At 42.1% G+C, this 23952-nt stretch overlaps 1 protein-coding gene and 1 pseudogene across 2 annotated transcripts in view; one reads left to right on the top strand and one right to left on the bottom strand.

Moving 5' to 3' along the window:
- The window catches only part of FRYL (FRY like transcription coactivator), a 204614-nt gene that overhangs the window by 171740 nt on the left and 8922 nt on the right, over nt 1-23952 (bottom strand). The gene's annotated exons all lie outside the window — the stretch shown is intronic.
- LOC139170038 (uncharacterized) lies at nt 1470-23477 on the top strand (annotated as a pseudogene).

Below are 23952 nucleotides of genomic sequence, written 5' to 3'. Positions count from 1 at the left end.
CTGAGTGACCACTGAAGGTATCTATTTTCTTTTATATTTCCCCTCCAGAATAAACTATATTTGGCAACTTCAAAATTAACAAATAAACCCGGATGATTTTTTTAGTCCAATCCTCTGCACAAGGAGACCCTGTACCATTCTGGATAAATGGCTGAAATGATGAAAATACTAATTCTACAGAGGGGAGGAACCTTATTCCAGGCACTAGCAACTATTTTCAATAGCAATGGGTGCACAGAGGCCACATTTTTTGCGGGTATTACAACAACCTGTTCTTGTGTTTTGTGGGTACACACAAACAGATTAACCATCAATAACAAGTCACTAGTGGTACCATTTGGCACTGATGGGTTAAGGGTTTTGGTGTTTTTTTTTGCTATTTCCAACAACATAATAGATATCTGAGAAAGGATAGATTAGATAGATAGATAGATAGATAGATAGATAGATAGATAGATAGATAGATAGATACACAAACAAACACACACATATATACACATTTCAACATATTGAGAATTTATTTTATAATAAATTTGAGGACAGTAATTCCATGTTACAGCATCTTTGAAATTCTATTACATTTTTTACCAATTGCTAAAAAAAGGCTATATATAGTACTGAAATGAAACAAATGTCACCTGAGTTTAACCTGATAAAAGTTTGTATTTTTTGTGCTGATAAAGCAATGTTCTTATTTAGCAATGGATCTAACAGCATTGTGCTGAGTGTACACTTCAAATAAGAAACACAAGCCTATTTCAGTGAATTTAGTATATCGCAAATTCTCCATTCAAGAATTAAGAAAATGTAATATTATGAAGCTTAGTAAACAAAAGTCAATGGCAAAACAAAATGCATAATAGATATGAGGCTGGTTACACTCTAGGATGGAGAAAGCAGCACTGCTTAATTCAGTCTTTATCTGTCTTTACCCAAAAGGGGGGGAAATAGTCCAGCTTATCAAAACTAGTAGACAGGATAGGAATGCAAGTAAAAATAGACAAGGATCTGGGAACCACTGAATAGAATCTTTCAAAGCTCCTGGAGCCCAAGAAGATTGGAAAAGAGCTGATATAGTTCCAATCTTCAAAAAACGTATCCCAGAAATTACAGGTCAATCTCTAAATGAAAAAATCTTGGAAAAGATAAACCACCAGTAAATTTGCAAACACCTAGGACTGTGATGGCGAACCTATGACACATATGCCACAAGTGGCACATGAAGCCATATCGGAGGGCACACAAGACTTTGCCATGTTTCAGCTCCAGTGTGCGCCAACTGGTTTTCAGCTTTGGGAAAGGCAGTTTCATCCTCCGGACACTTCACGGAAGCTTCCCTGAAGCCCTGGAGGCAAAAAAAAATCCCCACAACGGATATACTGGAAGTTTGGAGAAACGCACTTCCGGTTTGCCGTCATGCTTCCTGAAGCCCCAGAGTGCAGAAAACCAGCACAATTGAAAAACCGGAAATGCATTTTCTGAATTTCCAGTTTGCCCATTGTGCTGTATTTTTGCACTCTGGAGCTTCAGGAAGCTTCCCTAAAACAGCACAACGGCAAACTGGAAGTATGTTTTCCTGAGCTCCCGGTTTGCCCATTTAGGCATTTTTTTAAACCTATCAGGCTTCAGAAAAGTCTGTGAGCATGCACGGGGGCACTGCAAGGGGGTGCACATGTGGGAGGCAAGGGATGTGGGAAGAGCATGCATGTTAGCATACTCACACCCACCCCTTTTGGCATGTGAACCAAAAAAGGTTCGCCATCACTGACCTAGGCACAAGCAAACCAATTACTAGAAGCCAACATGGGTTTGTTAAAAACAGATCACTTTTACCTTTTTTAAAATTATATTTTGTATTCCATTCTCCTTATCCAGTGTATGACCATAATAAATATTTGATTGAAATAACAGGAAGTTTATCTTCATAGCTGACCTGGATGCTGTAGGTACTGGGACTAATCTTAGAAACTCAAATCTTCTTCATATTTTGATGCAGATTAGATTGGCTAATGAAGTCATTCCATGTCTGGGCGCAGTGCTGTAGTTCTTCTCTGGTAGTAGCCGCAAGCAGGATATTGTCAGTGTAGAGCAGGATGCGCTGTGATGCAGACATTTGAATGATGGTATCCATGAAGAAAGGGGACAAGACATTGAGCTTGTTGATCAGAAAGGTTGGCAGTTTGAATCCCTAGTGCCGTATAACAGAGTGAGATCCTGTTGCTTGTCCCAGCTTCTGCCAACCTAGCAGTTCGAAAGCAAATAAAACCGCAAGTAGAAAAATAGGGACCACCTTGGTGGGAAGGTAACATGCTGGCCACATGATCACAGAATCATTATCCGTCAGTTATCCGGCTTAGGAACGAAGATGAGCACCACCCCCTAGAGTCAGGAACGACTAGCACATTTGTGTGAGGGGAACCTTTACTTTTACCTTATCCATGAAGAGAATGAACATCAAGAGTGATAACACAAAGCCAAGGGACTGACAGGAAAGCTGTCAGAAAGGCTGGTGGCACAAAATACTCACCAGTATTAAAATCCAGGTTCAGGTTATGATTAGCATGGTCATATAGCGAAAACCTTATTGGGTTATGTGAAGCATACTCAAAATCTTTTTTTAGTTGAGGAAAGCCAGGTTTAATTACTTATTTTGTCTATTTTGTCTATGCTTTCCATGAGTATCCAAGCTGCAAAAATGGTGTCGGAAGTGTTCTAACTTTTGACGAAACTGCACTGGTTGATACTAATTTCAATGATTAGGGGGGGAAATTCTCAAAAATGTTAATTGTGTGACAAGAGGATTGTCTGGAGTAGTCTCTGGATCTGTTCTTAAAAAGAGGATAATTGTCATACAAGCAGCAGGGATCTGGCCAGAGTCCATAATGCCACAAAGAAGTGAAATGTAAACCACACAACCAAAATATTTTGTTCAGTTTTGACTTTGCTTTTTCCTGTATCCCATGGTTCAATTATATGCATATAATTTTAGAGCTGTTGACAGTTCACAATACAGTGTTCCCTCGCCACTTCCAGGTTCACCTTTCGCAGACCTGGTGCATATTAATGGAAAAAATATATCATGGATTTTCGCTACTTCGCGGATTTTCTGTGGAACTCGCCCGCTTGAGACGCTACTTGCCTACATGAGATTGATTGATGGAGAAGTGACCAACCAGAGAGTGCTGCTTTGTATCCCAGAGCCTGATTGGCTCAGTACAGTAGCGTGTTGTTTACTTTTCGTCTGTGCACAGCTTCCCCATCTCTTAGTCTGCTTCTACACTCATCCATTTCACATGGAGCATCGTTTCATCACGTAGGTATAAGAATTCAAAACATTTTACAATAAGTGTAAAGGTACAATACATGCACAGAACAGTGTGGGAATGGTTATTAAGGGCACGGGAAAGGTTTATATAGCATAAAAGTGTGGGGGAGGGTTTATAAAGCCTTAAAATAATGTATAAATACATAAATAAATATAGCGTCCCTACTTCACAGATTTTCATTTATCGCAGGTGGTCCTGGAACATAACACCTGCGATAAACTAGGGAACTCTGTATTGTCATTGCTGTGATAGTTCACTTGTTTCTAATAAAAGCTTTTTACCTGTTTGGAGGAAGGGGATGGGAACACATAGAGAAATAATCAAACAAGAAAATTATCGTTTCCATTGTTGAACACATCATCCATCTCTCCTAAATACTTTCTTCATGCTATATAGCAGAGGAGAGACCACCAGGTATTCCATTATCCATCTCTATTCTGCTACTGCTATTTACACAAAAGGTTAAAAATGTAACTTTATTCTAGGTGCATGAAAGGGTTACAGCCATTCCTTTTTGGGATGGGGATGGCTCATGTTTCCCTTTTTTTGCTTTGGCCTGGCTTTTATTCCAGTTTGCCAGTTTAACTCTGTTGTGAACTTTGCTAATGTTTAATAAATAAACATCCAGCTGTATTTTTAGCTGTACAGTATTTTTTTAGCTATATTTAGGTTTATATCCATTGATCTGTATATAAAGATTAACTGGAAATGTTATGTGCTGGGCAAAAACTAAAGTAGAAATTTATCATCATAGTTATCCAACAAGAGGAGATTGTGTGCACACCAGGAAGCCAGAGTTAAGCTCTGATCACCTATAGCTGTGATGGTGAATCTATGCTACAAGTGGCATGCAGAGCCATATCTGCTGGCACCCGAGCCTTTGTTGTAGCTCAGCTCCAATGCACATATGTATGCTAGCCAGCTGGTTTTTGGCTCACTTGGAGGCTCACTGGGGGGCCCTTTTCAGCCTCCAAAGGGCCCCGGAGGGGGCTTTTTTACCCTCCCCAGGTTCCAAGAAAACCTCTGGAGCCTGGGGAGCCCAGAAAATGGGCTTACCAGGCCCACTGGAAATCAGGAAAGTGTGTGGGGGAGGTTGTGCATTCATGGGGGGGAGGGGGAGTGCAGGGGGGTTGCACATGCACGTGCAAAGGGGTGGGGCACATAGGGGGAATTAAATTATGAGTGTGGGTGCACTCTTGCTTTCAGCACCCAAGAAAAAAAAGGTTCAACATCACTGATCTATAGCATTGCAATCACAAACAGGAAACTGCTCTTAAATCAGAAAACTATATATTGTAGAGTGAATCAAAATTCATGATGGAAATTTATCTTGAGAATGTAATTGCCACACCTACATGTTCTGAAAGATAAAGGGAATTTTCAAAACACATTTTTAAAAGAAAAATACAGTGTTCCCTCGATTTTCGCAGGTTCGAACTTCGCGGAACGTCTATACCACGGTTTTTCAAAAATATTAATTAAAAAATACTTTACGGTTTTCCCCCCCCTATACCACGGTTTTTCCCGCCCGATGATGTCATATGTCATTGCCAAACTTTCATCTGCCTTTAAAAAACATTTTTTAAATAAACTTTAATAAATAAACATGGTGCGTAATAATCTAAATGGTTGCTAAGGGAATGGGAAATTGTAAATTTAGGAGTTTAAAGTGTTAAGGGAAGGCTTGGGATACTGTTCATGGCCAAAAATAGTGTATTTACTTCCGCATCTCTACTTCGCGGAAATTCGACTTTCGCGGGCAGTCTCGGAACGCATCCCCCGCGAAAATCGAGGGAACACTGTATAATCTGTTATTACTTCAATAGAAAGGGGCATATAATTCAGGTAAAATGCAGTTTTCAGAAGTAAGGCCCATACAGAAATGAGAACAATGTATTAAAAAAAATTACGGTATGTCTGCACAGGAATTGAAAAACCAACAAAATATAGGCAAAGAAACATAGAAACATAGAAACATAGAAGTCTGACGGCAGAAAAAGACCTCATGGTCCATCTAGTCTGCCCTTATACTATTTTCTGTATTTTATCTTAGTGCCTTTGTTAGAAAATAAATTATCATTTAAATTATCATTTAAAATTGGACATGTTTTTGAATTTGAAAAGAAACCAATTCTTGCTGAATACTGATGCATCAACATATCAGTAAAAATACAAAGAAAAGGCAGCAGTGAACTAAAATACCTGATAAATCACAATAAAACCAGAAATATATTTCAAAAGTGAAGCAACTGTCCAAATTGAATATAAGTTACCTATGTTTATGTTACCTTAAGCATTATGTTGTAAAATGCTACCGAAAAATGAACTTTGGACTGTTGGAAAGGACCATGTAATAAAACTAATGGAAAAACACAATGAATCTACATTGCTGGAGCTTATGCAATCTAAAACAAACAAGGTAGCAGGATGCATGCATAATAATCCTATAAATGGCAAGATTTTATCACAGATGTCATGTCATGAAAATAAAAAACGAGGACTTAGCAATTGGACTGAAAGTCTGTCCTTGCAAGACACAAAGGGAATTAAAATATGCTTGTTATTGTTGTCCCCAAGATGTTCCAGTCAGGCTGTTCAGTAAATTGTTGCATTTTTTCAATTTTGCAGCTGCTTTTCCCAGGTGTTTTCAGAAGGTTAGTGATCTATCCAATGTTACTCCTCAGATACTTCAGAGAGTTATTGCACTGTAAAACATGGCTCCAGAACAGGGGTCCCCAAACTTTTTACACAGGGGGCCAGTTCACTGTCCCTCAGACTGTTGGAGGGCCGGACTATAAAAAAAACTATGAACAAATCCCTATGCACACTGCACATACCTTATTTTAATGTAAAAAACAAAATAGGAACGTACTATTTGGGGGGGGGAAAGAAGTCTGAGATTCATATATGTTTTGTTTTTAATTTTCTTTTGTTAACATCTGATTGGTTATACAAGGTTTTCTTGGTTTATAGAAAAATATATAAAAATATTTATAGAAAAATATATAAAGAAAGAAGAAAGCACTTTGGCATAATGGTTAAGTTAGAAATATAATTGGTGTTGTACTTTTAGAAGGAACATTAAGGAGGGAATTTAATTAAAAGAAAAGTATGTACCTGGATCACAACATTAGAAAAAAAAACTTTTGCAACTTTTTTGATGATTGATATTAGTTACTGACAAAATACTGCATTTTATTCAGGGAAAATTAAATGGTACATTGTATTGTTTGAATGTATGTTGAGAGAATTTTTTAAAGAAATTTACACCGCCCCCCCCAAAAAGTCCTTCCTTCCTCCACCCGTCAATTCATTTCATTCTTCCTTCCTTCCTTGTTCCCTCCATTTCTTCTTCTTTCCCTCCCTCCCTCCTTTCCACTTCTCTCTTCCCTCTCCCTTTTTTTCCTTCTGTCTCATTTGTTTTGTTTCCCTCTCCCTCGTTCTTTCCCTCCATCATTTTCTCATTTTTCTCTTTCTCTCTCTCACATTCCCTCCCCCTCTCACTTGTTTTCTCTCCCTCTCTCTCATGCTTTCCTTCTCTCTCTCTCCTTTTCTTCTCTCTTCCTTCCTCTCTTCTTTTTTTTTCTGCCCTGCAACGCGCCGCGAGCCAGTCGGCTGCAAGCAGAAGCTCCAAGACAGTGGCACCAACGTCGGGTCGCAGTACATTGCTGGCGCTGCGCTGGGCATGGGCACGGACTGGCACTGGCTCACTGGCTGGGCCGGGACAGAGGTGCCAGCTCCATGCCCAGTGCAGCGCCAGCAATGTGCGGCGTCCTGCAACACATCAAGCTGCCGCCGGCGCCAGTGCCTTGCAGCCAACCGCCCCACCGCCACCCCACGCAACTGCTCAGTGCCCTCCCGCTCGACCCACGTTTGGCTGCGCCACCTTCGCGGCTTGCCCTGCTGCCCCGCGCCCGCCAGAGCTGCCCGGTGCAGACTAAGTGCGGGGCAGAGTAGGCGGCGGCGGTGGCTTCAGGCCCGCCCCCAAGCTGAGCTTCCTTTGGCTTTCTTCGAGGCAAAACTGCAAAGCTCACCTGCCGCCTCGAAGGAAGCCAAAGGAAGCTCAGCTCAACGAGGACCGGGTGTTGGTCCCTTGAAGCTGCAGCCGCCGCCGCCCACCAAGGAGATCCCTTCGCCCGAACGGAGGCGGCGGCGGCGAGCTCAAGGAACCAAGAGCCGGTCTTTCTCCGCGCTGAATTGTTGCAGCTTCTGAGGCCGCCTCCGCCTCCAGGTGAAGGGATCTCCTCGGTGGGCGGCCTCGGTCCGAAAAGGACCGGCTGTTGGTCCCTTGGCGGAGGCAGAGGCGGCCTCAGAGGCAATTGTTGCAGCCTCTGAGGCCGCCTCTGCCTCCGCCAAGGGGCCAACAGCTGGTCCTTTTCGGACCGAGGCCGCCCACCGAGGAGATCCCTTCGCCTGGAGGCGGAGGCGGCCTCAGAAGCTGCAACAATTCAGCGCGGAGAAAGACCGGCTCTTGGTTCCTTGAGCTCGCCGCCGCCGCCTCCGTTCGTTTTTTTTGCGGTTGTTTTGCACCGGTGAGGGAGAGAGAGAGCGGGAGAGTGCTGCTTTTTTGCTTCTTCGCTGCCCGCGGGGAGCCTGGAAGCCCTGCAAGAGCGTCTGGAGGGGGCAGTAAACAAGACCGGCGGTGGCGGGCTCAAGGGACCAAGAGCCGGTCTTGTTTACTGCCCCCTCCAGACGCTCTTGCAGGGCTTCCAGGCTCCCCGCGGGCAGCGAAGAAGCAAAAAAGCAGCACTCTCCCGCTCTCTCTCTCCCTCTCTTTCTTGCGTTATTTCTCTCTCACACTCCCTTTCTATGTCTCCCTCTTTCTCTCTCTCTCTCTCTCCCTCTCCGCAGCAGACCCCCCACACGCCAAAAGTGCCCAAGCGCGCGCAAACCTCACCGGTGCAAAAAAAAAAAAAAGCAAAAAAGCGGCACTGGAGGGACAAAGACGGTCTGCAGCTGAGCGTCTGGAGGAGGAGGAGGCGGAAAGCCAGGGGGCGGGGAGGAAAGCAATTGGCCAATTTCTTTCTCAGAGGAACTGTTGCTGCTCTGCCATAGGGTGCTTTCCTCCCCGCCCTCCTGGCTTTCCTCTTCCTTGCCGCCACCAGACGCTCGGCAGCAGAGTGGAGAGAACATTCGGAACTTAGTATATTATAGATGGTAAAATCTCGTACGCTGCCACGGGCCGGGTAAATGACCTCAGCGGGCCGCATCCGGCCCGCGGGCCGTAGTTTGGGGACCGCTGCTCCAGAACCTCAGTGAGGGCTGGTAGTTTGCATATCTATTGTTGAGGTAGAATGATAGCTATTTCTGTTTTTGTTAAGCTTAGTTGGGGGCGCTGTTTTTTGAACTAGTCATCTAGCACCTAAAGATCTTGAAAAAGGATGTCCTCTGCATCACTGAAGTTGATTCTTTGGGCTGTGAGATTGGTATCATTGGCATAAATGGGATTGGTATTATTGGCATCAATAAATGTCTGAGACACAGATTCAGGTTTATATGGATATAAATTAAAAAGTGCTGAGGATAGCATCAGCACGCCTAATTGTATGCAGCTCTGCGGCTCTGGAGCGTGAGACAGGTTCAAGTATAATTTTGCTTCCTGAACCTGCGCAAAATCTTGCACAGGGACACACGTATGCGTGTGTTTTGGCGAGGTTTTTTTGCTTCCGTGATACTTCCTTGCAAAAAACCTCACCAAAACATGCACGCATGTGCATCCCGTGCAAGATTTTGCTACCTGCACAAGTGCAGGAAGCAAAATTTCGCTCAAACATGCCTTGCGCCCCAGAGACACAGAGCTACACAAATTAGGCATATCGGTAGGAGCCCACTACTGTATAGCTATCTGCTTCTGAGATCTGAAAACCTGATATAGCTGCAACTCAGCATGTTGTCAATCAAGAGAATGCTTTCAGAATAGAATAGAATTCTTTATTGGCCAAGTGTGATTGAACACACAAGGAATTTGTCTTGGTGCATATGCTCTCAGTGTACATAAAAGAAAAAGATACATTTGTCAAGAATCATGAGGTGCAATACTTAATGATTGTCACAGGCATCAAATAAGCAATGAAGAAACAATCATATTAATAAAAGGATACAAGCAACTAGTTACAGTCATACAGTCATAAGTGGGAGGAGACGGGTGATAGGAATGATGGGAAAAACCTAGTAGTAATAGTAGTGCAGACTTAGTAAATAGTTTGATAGTGTTGAGGGAATTATTTGTTTAGCAGAGTGATGGCGTTTGGGAAAAAACTGTTATTATGTCTAGTTGGTGTGCTGTGCTCTGTAGTGACATTTTGAGAGTAGGAGTTGAAATTGTTTATGTCCAGAATGCGAGGGGTCAGTAAATATTTTCCCTGCCCTCTTTTTTATTTCTCCTTATTGCTAGATTGAATATCTCCTTGATCACTTTCCATCCCTTATTCCTTGTTCGGACTTCAAGGTGCCTTAAAATATTATTATTATTATTATTATTATTATTATTATTATTATTATTATTATTATTATTATTATTATTATTATTATTATTAATTAGATTTGTATGCTTGACCCTAAGAGACATTTTTCATTTTCTTTTCAGGCAGGAAGTTTGGTACTGAGTCCAGCTTGTTCTACTTGAATTGCAGATTTCTAGGGCTATTTTGTTAAGTGACACTCATGGTTTATAAGCAAATCTGGTTTCCCCATTGACTGGTATAAGTTCACAAATGGCATTTTCATGATATCGAGATGCAGCAGCCATCATAAATACATGTTGATTGTCAAGTGCCCAATTCAAGATCACATGACTTAACAAGTCACTATAACAGTCATATGTGTGAGTAAATCTTAAGTCACTTTTTTCAACATTACTATAACTTTGAATGATCATTAAAGAAATGGTCATAAATTGAGGGCCATCTGTATTAAGATGTACTGTACTGAGTATACATTTTTTGACAAAAATTGTTGCTGTATGTAAGTTGCTAGGCTGACCTCTTCTGGTAATAAATTGTAACGCCTCAGAAAGGAAGAGAAATTCTGAAGTAGATCATTTACAAGTGCCAATTCGAATATGGCCTGCCTCACCCATTTTGCTGTCAATTCCCCACCTTGTGTATGGCCTGGCAATAATTTGTTCCATCAGATGTCCAATTCTGGAAATTCAAAGATTGATTTTCGCATTATCTAGCTTAAGAAATACTTTCATAGGTATAATATTTTAATTTGTTTAAAATCAGAAAGGGAAAAATTTTCCATCAAAATTATATTATATTCATCAATATCACTGAACTATGCCAAATTGGATGAGTTCCCCTTCTATCCCCTCATTAAATCATTTATGAAGATGTTGAAGAGCACTGGACCCAAGACAGAACTTTGTGGTACATAAAAGAAACAACAAACACGACATCAAAAACACAATTAGTGACACAATAAAGTAAAACTCTTCAATAATTAAACAATCACAATCACGGAGCCCCTAGACTCACTTTAGCTCAGAAGTCTTCAAACTTGGCAACTTTAAAGACTTTTGGATTTCAACTCCCAGAATAGCTGGCTGGAGAATTCTGGGAGTTGAAGTCCACGAGTCTAAAAATGGCCATTTGAGGACCTCTGCTTTAGCTCAATGCCTAGAGGAGGGCCAGTTTTTAAAGTTGCTACATGAGATGGGGTGAGAGATTCCCACAGGGCAGAAAAGCATGCTCCCCAGGTCCTGCAACATTTAACAGAAGGGCCTGGAGCATGTTCATCCTATCCAACATAGCAGGGAGGACAGAACCCTCAGGGAGACCTGACCTCATGCATGTAGGGATTTAAAAGTGATAACCAGCATTTTGAATTTTACTTGGAAAGAAACTGGAAGCCAAGGTAGTTTGTGTAATATGGACAACACTTCTTTTCACTCAATTCTAAGGCATTAATTGTAATGCAAAGATCCAACCCTGGACTTCCTGTTTTTGTTTTTAAAGAACTAAAGGGAAAGGAATGTAATCAAATAACAGCGTTCAATGAAGAAAATGACTTCATCTCTCAAATGATGTCACTGCCAAACAAATATTTAATTGTTGAGAAACACTGAAGGACAGAAATTCCAGGGAAGTCCAGATCTAATGGTCTCCCGAATCCAGGCATCGGAGGTAGTCTCTTCCCAGTGAGCTGTAAAAAGAGCCAGTCACCCCCCAATGGGGGAATCAGGTCCCAAGCTATTTCTGCTGGCGGAAAGGCTTGGAGATGCACCTCATCCGGGGTGCCTGAATTAGGCTAAGGGTCCCGAAAAATGCCCAAAGATTTGTAAAGAGACTGCTCTTGAAAAGCTGTACTTCAACAAAATGGGGGCCGCGGCTCTAAAGAAAGCTGAAAAGCCATTGGGTTCCCAAAATGCTGATCACTCCAAAAGTGGGCAACCACTACACACTAAAATGGCAATCATGCCCAAAACTGAGAGCCGTCCCCCCCATTCCTCTTAAAGGAAGGACTGCCTGGTGTTGGCAATAAATTGAATTGCCCGGTGTTGCCATAGAGGATCCAAAACAGCAGACACTTTAAAGTTTAAGGCAATAGGCACGCTCACAGCAAGGAGAGGAAACTACCTGCCAGCTGATCGAGCGGCCAAAATGGGGGGCGTAACAGCTGGAATTTTTTTAAAAAGTAGGCACTACGAGGCAATCCAAGCCTTGATCAGGACAGGTAGTGACAAGTTGCCCTGCTCCACAGAGCACAACAGCAGATGGAAATTCAAAAACAAAAGAGAAAAGTAAGCAGCCTGCCCAAGTAACCTGAAGGCAAGTGGAACAGAAATTCACAATCAGGGAAAACAGTCCAGTAACTGATTCACGAAAATCCAGGAAACCTAGGAAAAGTCCTGAAATGTCCAACTAAGAATTCCAAAACACACAGGAGTGAAGGAAAAAGCATCCAAAAGCTGAGGACTGTGTTGAATGACTGGGAAACATCATTATGAAGGCAGATCCTCAGAAAATTCAACCCAGTCCATAGAGCTATAGGACTTGAGTAACCCATCCTGGACTCTTTCTTCCATGTGAGAGGAAAATAGTAATTTCCCTCAAAGTGTTTTAACAGTAGATGAAAGGGAGAAAGTTCAAATAAGAAAAAGCGAACAACTTCACTACCTTAACAAAGCTGCCCTAATTTCTCATTTCTTTTTAAGGCACAGATAGCTTGGCACTGAAAATACAACAAAAACAAGTATTCTTGTATCTTACATATTCCTACATCCTATGGACTGTATTCATTAGGCAAATTCTAATTAAGTACTTACAATAACTAAAATCTGTCACTCATTAACTTTCTAAAACATCATACTTGCCGATGACAGTAACTATTGCTGGAAATAAACTGTACCAGGAGAGAGGCTAGTTCTCATGTTACAATCCTGTCTTATTGCAGCTCCATTCTGGCAAGAAATAGAACAATCTGAGTATTGCATTGGCAGTTCTGTGTTAGCAAAAACTTCAAAAGAGAAGGATTTAGGGGTAGTGATTTCTGACAGTCTCAAAATGGGTGAGCAGTGTGGTCGGGCAGTAGAAAAAGCAAGTAGGATGCTTGACTGCATAGCTAGAGCAGTGTTTCCCAACCTTTTTTGAGCCGCGGCACATTATTCATATTTTCAAAATCCCGGGGAACACTGAAAGGGGGGGGCGGGGCGGGGGGGCGGGCTAAAGAAAAGTTTGGACAAAAAAACCCTCTCTCTTCCTCCCTTTCGCTCTATTTCTCCCTCTTTCTCTTTTCCTTCCTTCCCTTCTTTCTCTCTCTCCATCCCTCTTTCTTTCTTCCTCTCTTTTTTGCTCTCTTTCTCTCTCCCTCCTTCCCTTCCTCTATGTCTTTCTCTCTCCTTTGCTCTCTCTCTCTCTCTCTTGCTATCTCTTTCTTGCTTTTCTCTCTCTCTTGCTCTCTCTCTCTCTTTCACTGTCTTGCTATATGTCTCTTTCTTTCTCTTTGCCTCTCTTGCTATCTCTCTTTCTTTCTCTTTCTCTCTTTCTCTCTCTCTGTCTCTCTTGCTATGTCTCTCTTTCTTTCTCTTTCTCTCTCTCTCTGTGCCTCTCTTGCTAAGTCTCTCTTTTTCTCTTGCTATGTCTCTCTTTCTTTTTCTCTCTCTCTGCCTCTCTTGCTATGTCTCTCTTTTTCTGCCTCTCTTTCTTGCTCTGTCTCTCTCTCTCTGCCTCTCTTGCTATGTCTCTCTTTCTCTCTCTCTTTCTCTCTGTCTCTTTCTCTGCCTCTCTTTCTTGCTCTGTCTCTTTCTCTGCCTCTCTTGCTATGTCTCTCTTTCTCTCTCTCTCTCTGCCTCTCTTATATGTCTCTCTTTCTTTCTCTCTCTCTCAGCTGACTGCAAGCGGGAGCCCTGACGGCGGCAGCTGGACGTGCTGCTGGACACCGTATATGCCAGGCCCGCAGCGCCAGCATGTACGACATCTAGCAGCACGTCCAACCGCCACCGTCAGGGCTCCCGCTTGCAGTCAGCTGAGAGAGAGAGAGAGAGCGCTCCCTCTCGCCGCCGCCATCTCCCCACGACTGCCTGCGGCCACTGCGGCCGCCCCCGCCCCCCGCTCCCATCGCCAGTGCCCTCCCGCCGGGCCACAAAGGAAACTTGCCGTCGAAGCAGAAGCTCCAGCTGGGCGGGGCGCTGCCGGTACTTCCGTCTTGGGGCTCCCGCTCGCAGCTGTCAACCGGCTCCTGCTCGATGCCGCGGTTTTCGGCGCTCTCCTGCTGGGTCCCAAAGAAGGAAGGCGGGGAAAAGGCGCGAAGAATAGAGCTCTCCTTCTTCCTGCCTTCCTTCTTTGGCGCCCAGCAGGAGAGCGCCGAAAACCGTGGCATCGAGCAGGAGGCGGGGGACAGCTGCGAGCGGGAGCCCCAGGACGGAAGTACCGGCAGCACCCCGCCCAGCTGCAGCTTGGCGGCACACCTGGCTATGTCTCGCGGCACACAAGTGTGCCGCGGCACACCGGTTGGGAAACGCTGCGCTAGAGGTATAACAAGCAGGAAGAGGGAGATTTTGATCCCCTTATATAGAGTGCTGGTGAGACCACATTTGGAATACTGTGTTCAGTTCTGGAGACCTCACCTACAAAAAGATATTGACAAAATTGAACGGGTCCAAAGACGGGCTACAAGAATGGTGGAAGGTCTTCAGCATAACAACGTATCAGGAAAGACTTAATGAACTCAATCTGTATAGTCTGGAGGACAGAAGGAAAAGGGGGGACATGATCGAAACATTTAAATATGTTAAAGGGTTAATTAACGTTCAGGAGGGAAGTGTTTTTAATAGGAAAGTGAACACAAGAACAAGGGGTCACAATCTGATGTTAGTTGGGGGAAAGATCAAAAGCAACGTGAGGAAATATTATTTCACTGAAAGAGTAGTAGATCCTTGGAACAAACTTCCAGCAGACGTGGTTGGTAAATCCACAGTAACTGAATTTAAACATGCCTGGGATAAACATATATCCATCTTAAGATAAAACACAGCAAATAGTATAAGGGCAGACTAGATGGACCATGCGGTCTTTTTCTCCCGTCAGTCTTCTATGTTTCTATGTTTCTAAAGCTACAATCCTTCACACATTTGTGCTCCACTGAAACTAGACTATAATCTGTTTACATCATAAGTTTGCTCTTGACTTAAAACATTTCCAATCTATTGTTAGGATTAGAGATTACAGTGATACCTCATCTTACGAATGCCTCATCATACAAACTTTTCGAGATACGAACCCGGGGTTTAAGATTTTTTTGGGCCTCTTCTTCCAAACTATTTTCACCTTACGAACCTGCTGCCGCCGCTGGGATGCCCCGCCTCTGGACTTCCGTTGCCAGGCGAAGGCTGCCCTCGTTGGGAAACCCCACCTCTGGACCTTCCGTTGCCAGCGAAGCACCTATTTTTGCACTGCTAGGATTCCCCTGAGGCTCCCCTCCATGGGAAACCCCACATCTAGACTTCCACATTTTTGCGATGCTGCAGGGGAATTGCAAATGCTGTGATTTCGCTGAGGCTTCCCTCGCTGGGAAACTCCACCTCCGGACTTCCGTTGCCAGCGAAGTATCCGTTTTTGCGCTGTTGGGATTCCTCTACAGCGTCACAAAAACATGGAAGTCCGGAGGTGGGGTTTCCCATGGAGGGGAGCCTCAGGGAAATCCCAGCAGCTCAAAAACGGGCACTTCGGCTGGCAAAAGGGGAGAATTTTGGGCTTGCACGCATTAATCGCTTTTCCATTGATTCCTATGGGAAACATTGTTTCATCTTACGAACTTTTCACCTTACGAATCTCGTCCTGGAACCAATTAAGTTCGTAATACAAGGTATCACTGTACATGCAAAGTATATTAGATTTTTAAAAGCAAAAAAAAGTTTAGATGAATTGACCCTATAGTGCAAGTATAAAAACACCGGGGAGGGACATACTAGGTTCCACATTTTTATTAGGATTTGGGGCTTTAAAGATTGCAAGGGCCATAATTAGTGACATCATGATAAAAAAAAATCAAAGGCACTTTCCCCCTTTCTGGTGTATAACATGCTTATAGAACATAATTCATTGAACAATATTGAAATTTCTACATCTGTTTAACAAGAGCAAGCAACTGAATTTCACCACCATAATCTGGGGCTATTCTGAGAGTTTGTTTGTTTGTTTATCATTAGAGTTGAAAGGGACCTTGCAGGTCATCAAGTCCAACCCCCTGCTCAAGCAGGAAACCCTACCCCACCCCAACCAGATGGCAGTCCAATTTTCTTTTGAATGTGTCAAATGATGGGGCAAAATACAGTTAAGACTGCATGCAGATTCAGATTCACAATCCTGCTATCCCGTTTTCAAAAATCTGTATTTAACATATGTAATACTACAACCATATTTAAATTAACTTAGCTCAGATTCTTAATACTCTTTTAGACAGGTCATTCTATATCTCCCTCTTAAGAGCATTTTCTTCCTACCCATTCATGCTAGTTTGCATTATAAAAAGGATTATAGGCAAAGAAAACTTATACTGCTTAAGAGTTTGCTTTTCTAATACTAAACAGTATGTTTCAGAAATAATTTACTTTTATATTTTTTTACTAGGGGTTTGCTGGATTTTTTTTAAAAAAACCCTTGCAGCTTCCTCTCTCTTCAGAACAATAAACAATTGACCAGCAAACTATGTTAACAACCTTTTACAAAGTTCAACATGTAGGACAGATTCCTCTACAGTATTTATTCATCTCTGTTCCATGGAACTTTCAGAAAGATCTCCGCATGTGCAGTTCATTTTCTTGCGTAAACTACAACAAATCAGGGTGAACAGAAATAATTTTCATCTAGTACCCATGTGCCTCGAAGCAACAGCAACTGGATTCAAGACAAACAGGATTAGAGAGAGATAGGTATTTAAGATTTCTGGGTAATGTTTCGAAGATAAAAGCTTGCCTTTTACAGACATTTGTTTTTAAGTTCTTTCATTTCTCCAAAGTAAACAGTGCTGGGATCAAGACCTCATAAGGAGATTTCCAATTTTTCTTTCCCATCCATCCTTCCTATTAAGGATAGTTTTCTACCCTGTTATGCATTCTAATGTTTTTGCCAGGAAACACAGAAGCTGAATGTTCTCTCTTTTCAAAAGCAAAGAAATAATTACAAGAAGCAAAACACTCTGAAATCAATTAATAGAACCAGACTTGGAATGCAAAACTATTCATTTTTCTTCAGGTTCAACTATAATCCAAGGTAGTCTTAAACATTATCTTCTCAATAGTGTGGTTATTTAATACTATAAACAGTATTACAAATTAAAACTTGGCTTGTCTTGTTCTTCAGGTGAACAATTCTAGTTAGATTTTGAGCAAACAACAAGTACTCTAGCTGTTTTTCACAGCTGAAGCAAAACCTAATTCCCAACAAAGAAGACTATTACCGTGTTTCCCCGAAAGTAAGACAGTGTCTTACTTTCTTTTTACCCCCAAAAGCCCCACTACGTCTTACTTTCGGGGTATGTCTTACATTGGAAAGGAGGCGGGCGAAGGAGGGCGCAGCTCCGGCCGCTCGCCTCGGAGCCGGTCGGCCTCGCTGGCCGCTTGCAGCCGAGCCACCGGCGCCACCGCCTCTTCCCCTGCCGAGGCTCGGCTGCAAGCAGCCGGCGAGGCCGACTGGCTCCGAGGCGAGCGGCTGGAGCTGCGCCCTCCTTCGCCCGCCTCCTTTCCGGCAGCTCCCCACGCGCCCCTCGCCTCGCCGCAGCGCCACCGCCTCTTCCCCTGCCTCGCTGGCCGCTTGCAGTTGAGCCTCGGCAGGGGAAGAGGCGGTGGCGCCGCGGCAAGCTGCCGGAAAGGAGGCGGCCGAAGGAGGGCGCAGCTCCGGCCACTCGCCTCAGAGCCGGTCTGCCTCGCTGGCCGCTTGCAGCCGAGCCTCGGCAGGGGAAGAGGCGGTGGTGCCACGGCGAGGCGAAGGGCACGCGGGGAGCTTGGAAGCGACGTCATCGGGCTCCCCCCCCGGCAATACCGACCCCCCTGAAACCCCCGATATGTCTTACAATCGGGGGTGTCTTACTATCGGGGAAACAGGGTATCTATCTCTAAAAAAAGAGCTGAAAGAAATCTGTCCATAAAATTGCTGGCCACAACAAATACTAAGGCTGTCCATACTTCTGATTCAGTTTCAGAAAATGTTCTTGTAACACCTATCTGTAATTCTTTAAAGCAGTCATATCTATTCCAGGAATTGCACAACAGATGGAGAAAAACCATATTTTCACGTGTATTAAAAAGATCCCCTGAACTCTTCCTAGTTCTTCCTAAAATTGGTCTTATGCATCAGTTTTCACAAAGATTACTTTCCTGAGTCTCAAAAACAACCTACTACCCCGGTAGGGATTTTGAAGAGGCAGAGGAACTGAAGAAATTGCCAACATACGCTGGATCATGGAGAAAGCTAGGGAGTTCCAGAAAAACATCAACTTCTGCTTCATTGACTATACTAAAGCCTTTGATTGTGGATCACAACAAATTATGGCAAGATACCAAAGGTTCTCAAAGTTGGCAACTTTAAGACTTGTGGACTTCAACTCCTAGAATAGCTGCCTGGAGAATTGAAGTTGAAGTCCACAAGTCTTAAAGTTGCCAAGTTTGAAGATCTCTGCTGTATATTGTCGCCCTGCCTATTTAACTTATGTGCAGAGCACATCATGAGAAAGGCGGAGCTAGATGAATCAAAAGTTGGAATTAAGATTGCCAGGAGAAATATCAGCACCCTCAGATATGCAGATGATACCACTCTAATGGCAGAAAGTGAAAAGGAACTACAGAGCCTCTTGATGTGGGTAAAGGAGAGTGCAAATGTTGGCTTGGAACTCAACATTAAGAAAACTAAGATCATGGCATCTAGTCCCCTCAATTCCCAGAAAATAGATGGGGGAAGAAATGGTGGTAGTGATAGATTTTATTTTCCTGGGCTCCAAGATCACCACAGATGGGGACTGCAGCCAAGACATTAAAAGACGCTTGTTCCTGGGGAGGAAAACTATGGCAAATCTAGACAGCATTACTAAAAAGAAGAGACATCACCCTGCCAACAAAAGTGTGTATAGTCAAGGCTATGGTTTTCCTAGTTGCAATGTATGGCTGTGAAAGTTGGACCATGAGGAAGGTTGAGCATCAAAGAATTGAGGCATTTGAACTGGAGAAGACTCCTGTGAGTCCCTTGGACTGCAAGGCAATCAAACCAGTCAGTTACAGGAAATCAACCCTGACCACTCTTTAGAAGGCCACATATTGAAGATGAAACTCAAATACTATTTTTTTAAAAAAATAAAAACAAAACAAAACAAAAATAAACTCAATGAGAAGAAAGAACTCCTTGAAGAAGAGCCTAATGCTGGGAAAGATTGAGGGCCAAAGAAAAAAGGGAAGAAAAGAATGAAGTGGATGGATGGAGCCACTGAAGCAGTCGGCGTGAGCTTAAATAAACTCCAGAGGACAGGAAGGCCTGGAGGAACATTGTCCATGGTGTCACGATGGGTCAGACACAACTTCGCAGCTAACAACAACAACCCTTGTAAGTACTGCCTCAGTTTTCCTTCATAGACATCATGGTATTTCATAATTGTTTTCCCAATATTAATTTAAAACTCAGACGCTTTTTCCGAAAGCAAACTTTTATCAGACTAACGCAGAAATCTTTAGCCAGACATTGGGATAACATATGATAGTCTTACAATCTATCAATGAATCTGCATGAAGTGGCTCTATCCTTCATAGGGATGATGCTAGTGGATGTGAAATGAGACCTATAGGATCTATAATTAAGAAGATGGTACCTTTTGTCTTCACTATGGTTTTGAACTTTTGGATCCCAAGGTTACAGCCATAACCAGCAATACATTATTCTATACTTCTTGAGGATGGTTGAGAATAGTCTCAAAAAGAGATTACAGTATTCATCGGATCTCTTACTGAATTCCTACCTCATCAAGATTATAATAGACAAATATGGAATATTTTAGTAAGTTTACAATACATTGTAACAATTAAAAAGAAATTAAAGATAATAACTGAAACAAATTAACTATTAAATCAGGACAGAAGAAATTTTTACTATCTTCCTAAATGCAGGAAAACTATGTGTCAAATGTGATTCACTGGGTCTAGGAAGTACCGTATTTTTGGGAGTATAAGACGTACCCTTTTCCTCCCTACAAGAGGCCGAAAATTTTGGTGTGTCTTACACTGTGAACGTAGCTATTTTTGAAGCTTTTTTCCCAATCCTAACTAGGTGCTAACAATGTTCCCAGCTCTTATGGCTTGCAAGCTCTTTCATTGTTACTCTCTCCAAGTAAGGTTTTTTTAAAGCCCTAACCAGGGGATATAAAATAATGTGCTTAAGCTGACCAGACTAAGGACACTAGCCAGATGAATGTCTGGTAGGCAGATTCCCCCCCCCCCTATTTTCCTCCCCAAAAACTAAGTATAAAACATGCCACAGCCTGAGAACCCATGGGAGAAGGCCCATTCAAGAATTACACTGCAATGTTCATATAATATTGAAAATGGGGTCACTATATGTAGATATCCAACTGTACTTTTTTGGAAGATTGCCATATACCCTTCTTGATTGCTACCATAAGTCTATTTTCTGTCAAGTCCGAAGCTTTGGTTTTCATTTGGTTTATTTCAAAAAAGATAATTAGCATCAGCTCAGAGTAAGCCATACTCTTATTTCAGTTGAATAGAATAGCTAAAATTAGGCTCCTTGTTTCCTTCTTTTCATGGGCACAAGTTAGGAAATTACATTCTAATTTATTACCTCAAGGGATCTTCAGGAATGCACTTGTAACATACCAAGTGATAAGGAAGCAACTTCAAAGTAAAATAACTGATTGTTCCCTTAGAAAATGGAATTCAGAGACATTTAAAGGAGGAGGGAAAACAAAGTTCTATACTTGAAAATTTTGGGCAAGCCGAGGACCACAAAAGGGGTGCGGTCACATCATGTAGTCAAGCCTAAGTGCCGTGATGACGAACCAATGGCATGAGTGCCACAGGTGGTACATGGAGCCATATCTGAAGGCACAAGAGGCGTTACCCTATGTCAGCTCCAGCATGCATATGCCCGCTAGCCAGCTGATTTTCAGCCTTCTGGAGGGCGGGGAGGGGGGGCATTTTCAACCTCCCAAGGCTTCAGGAAAACCTCTGGAGCCTAGGGAGGGCAAAAGAAAACCCAATAGGCCTACAAAAAGTTTATTTCTGAACTTCCAGTAAGTCCGTTGGGCCCGTTTTTCACCATCCACAGGCTTCAAAGACTTTCCTGAAGCCTGGGGAGGGTGAAAAAAGGCCCAACAAGCCTATCAGAAGTCTGGAGGTTTCAGTAAGGTCTGCATGCATGCATGCACGGGTAGGGGAGGGACAGCAGGGTGGTGCGCATATGCACAGGGGGAGGGCATTTTATTATGGGTATGGGCACACACACACGCATTATCGCGTACGTATGCACCCTTTTGGCATCTGAGCAAAAAAAGATTCGCCATCACTGCTAAGTGTGAGGGAGTTGTTCTGAATTTTTATAGGTGTTTGATTTTTTCCCCCTTATTGTGATACTGTATACCTTTAATGAAAAAATAGGGAGTTTTTTTAAAGCCCACGCCAACTATTTGCTCTTAATTTTAAGGTTTTGTTGTCATATGCAGCACACATACATGCATAAATAAACTACTCTTCAAGTGTTTGATCAAATGATGTAGGATTTTATAGAATATTCCAGGGAAAGGTTTAGAATACTAAGTTACTAGTCCTTACAATCCATTCTATAAATAATAATAATAATAATTATTATTATTATTATTATTATCATTATTATTATCATTATTATTATCATTATTATTATTATTATTATTTATTAGATTTGTATGCCGCCCCTCTCCGAAGACTCGGGGCGGCTCACAACACGATAAAAACAGTATTATACAGGCACAAATCTAATATTAAAAAAAAACCTAAAAACCCTATCATAATTAAAAACCAAACACCACATACATACCAAACATAAATTATAATAAGCCTGGGGGAAAGGTGTCTCAAATCCCCCATGCCTGGCGGTATAGGTGGGTCTTAAGTAGTTTACGGAAGACAAGGAGGGTGGAAGCAATTCTAATCTCCGGGGGGAGTTGATTCCAGAGGGCCAGGGCAGCAACAGAGAAGGCTCTTCCCCTGGGGCCCGCCAGACGACATTGTTTTGTCGACGGGACCCGGAGAAGGCCAACTCTGTTGGACCTTATCGGCCGCTGGGATTCGTGCGGTAGCAGGCGGTTCCGGAGATATTCTGGTCCAATGCCATGTAGGGCTTTAAAGATTATAACCAACACTTTGAATTGTGACCGGAAACTGATCGGCAGCCATGGAAGTTTAGTATAATCTGGAAGTTTAGTATAATTTCATAAGATTAATGGAAGGAATTCCTTCATTTTGGAAGGGTGCTAACAGTGATCAATCAGAAAGATACACTGGATCGCAGTTCAAATTCCATAGAATACATGTTTATTTAAATAATCTCTCTTTCTCTCTCTCTCTCTCCCAAATTGGGCTTTTAAGTGCATGGCAATATGGTTAAGCGCTTATTTCAGGGTTCATAAAAATATAACACAGGGTCTTATTTTGGGGGAAATGAGAAAGACAGAGAGAGAAAGAGAAATAATGAATTTGTAGTACTTGTTTCATTACTTAATCTGCAATGACCCTCCTTCCCTATTCTTCTTTTCTATTAGGAGATAAAATCACATTCATATTTAAAACACAGTAATTTCACCCTGGAGGCCCCTCAAGCATTCTGACTGTTTATAACAATTCAGATTTCAACATGTAACAACAGGATTTACATCTTATTTAGTTTTAAGGAAACAAAACCAAAATATTGTTATTATAAAAAGGCTAAGATATAAACAAAGCTATACGCAAAACACTTTTACAAGCATTCTGATATAAGAAATAACTTATTTCCTTTTCGCAGTAAACAATGGGAAACTGTTAAACATGGGAAACTTGACTCCCTCTTAATCATCCTCCACATTTTATGCACAATTGATTTTACTTCCTGATTGGGAATATTCAGAAAACAAGATAAAAATCTGTTTCAGAACATAGAATGGGCAAAAACCTAGGGAGTCCAAAGATTTATTGTATATGATTCTGTAGTGTTAATAGCTTTAAACTATTACTGTTGAATAGAAAAATGCCAAAAAATATTCAAAATAAAGCATGAGAATGTCTTCAGTTACAGATGCTGAACAGAAAATCAGATTTAATCTTCAGATTAACTTTGATGTAAAGTGACAAACATTATACTAATTCCATTCATCAAAACCATTCTAGAAATATTAAAGGATCCAGTAGTATCACCAATCTCATTACTGGAAATACCGGTAAATCTCATTCTTGGGCTAACGGGAAGAAATGGTGATGACTGTGGCAGAATAATGTGGACTGGCTCCTTACGATTCCTCTTCAAACAAGGACTTGGGATCACCCACAAATGTTCCACAGTTGCTCCCTGGAAGGAGACTGAAGATGTGACTTCAGACTATCAGCAAGGACTATGCAATGAAATCAAGCATGCAAGGGAAGACGAGGTATCCACAGCTGAAAGTACTATAGAAATAAATACCATCATCTTTAAGCCCATCTGAAATATCTCCACATATCAGGAAACAGGCTTCAGAATTTAGTAGCACATGTTAAGAATGTATACAACCTCTTTAGGAGAAAACTTAAATTATCAAAGAACCAACATTTTAAGAATGCTTAAATCCTTTAAACATCTTAATGCTAGTTTTGCTGGAATTACATAGATGGGAGTATCAATTGAAAGACTGTAAAACAGTTTATACTACATATAATGCAAGATTGTAACGGTCACATCTGCCTTTGTAGCAGAATAAGGTAATTTAGAAGCTTATTTGGGAGAGAGGGAGGACAGATTTATATAAAGGAATTTATTTATAGAGCATAAGTACTCCTCACTCAACGATCAGCCATTTAGTGACCATTCAAAGTTACAATAGACTGTTCAAAAAACTACATAGGATGTTGTTCTGAGTTCAAGCAGCAGCAGTATCCCCATGACCATATATGACCACATTTTGATCACTTGGCAACCTTTAC

This window comes from Erythrolamprus reginae, chromosome 7, assembly GCF_031021105.1.
Source record: "Erythrolamprus reginae isolate rEryReg1 chromosome 7, rEryReg1.hap1, whole genome shotgun sequence".
Taxonomy (NCBI): Eukaryota; Metazoa; Chordata; class Lepidosauria; order Squamata; family Dipsadidae; genus Erythrolamprus; species Erythrolamprus reginae.
The sequence above is the reverse complement of the archived record's forward strand: the minus strand, read 5'-3'. Positions and strand labels throughout refer to the sequence as shown.